The following is a 737-nucleotide window of genomic DNA, read 5'->3' as shown; positions in this document are numbered from 1 at the left end:
TCTTTCCCCTACAGTACCGGCGTGTGGACTGGCCTTTCCTTTCACTTCCGCAGGTCCAGCCCTTGCCCCAACCCTCAAGGATCTTCTTACAGCCTCCCAGAGGTCACACCTTATTGTGTACATTTGCACCAGAATCTCTCGGTCTTCCATCCCAGGGCCAATCCACTACGTTCCTAAGCCATCCTCCTGACTTTAGGTTTATTTAAACGCCTCCCTCCCCACGTGGGAGGCGGGAGCTAGAACCTGCCAGACCTGCCATTTACTAACAGCGGACTGAGGCGAAGGGAAATTACTTAACCTCTCTGAGTCTCGGTTTCCTCATCGTGAACGGGATTGAGAACCACAGGTTGCTGTGTGGATTAGATGAGATAACGCAGGGGCGGCGCCAGCACACAGTAGCTCTCTTGGGTCCGTCTTGGCTGTCACTACTTACCACATGCTTGTCTCTTCCCTTTTTTTTTTTCCACACTTCTGCTCTATACTCTGAAAAAGTCTCCATAACCCGGGCTAGAGCGTTACAGCTCACTGGGCTCTTGGGACACACGCGTGATAACCCGGAAGGATCTGCTCTTCTTTCGACCCCAACGCTAAACCTAAACTCTCTGGCCCCAGAAACGGCTGAGGGCTCAGGACCCAAGGGAGGCCGGGCTGAAGCCGCTGGGTGGGGCTTTGGGGAGAAGAAATGGGGTTAAAGAGGGAGCCTCTGGTTCGCCTCCCTCTTCCTAGGTATCCCAGCG

This window comes from Otolemur garnettii, unplaced genomic scaffold (assembly GCF_000181295.1).
Source record: "Otolemur garnettii isolate 467f Iridium unplaced genomic scaffold, OtoGar3 scaffold00102, whole genome shotgun sequence".
Lineage (NCBI taxonomy): Eukaryota > Metazoa > Chordata > Mammalia > Primates > Galagidae > Otolemur > Otolemur garnettii.
Note: the sequence above shows the minus strand (reverse complement) of the source record.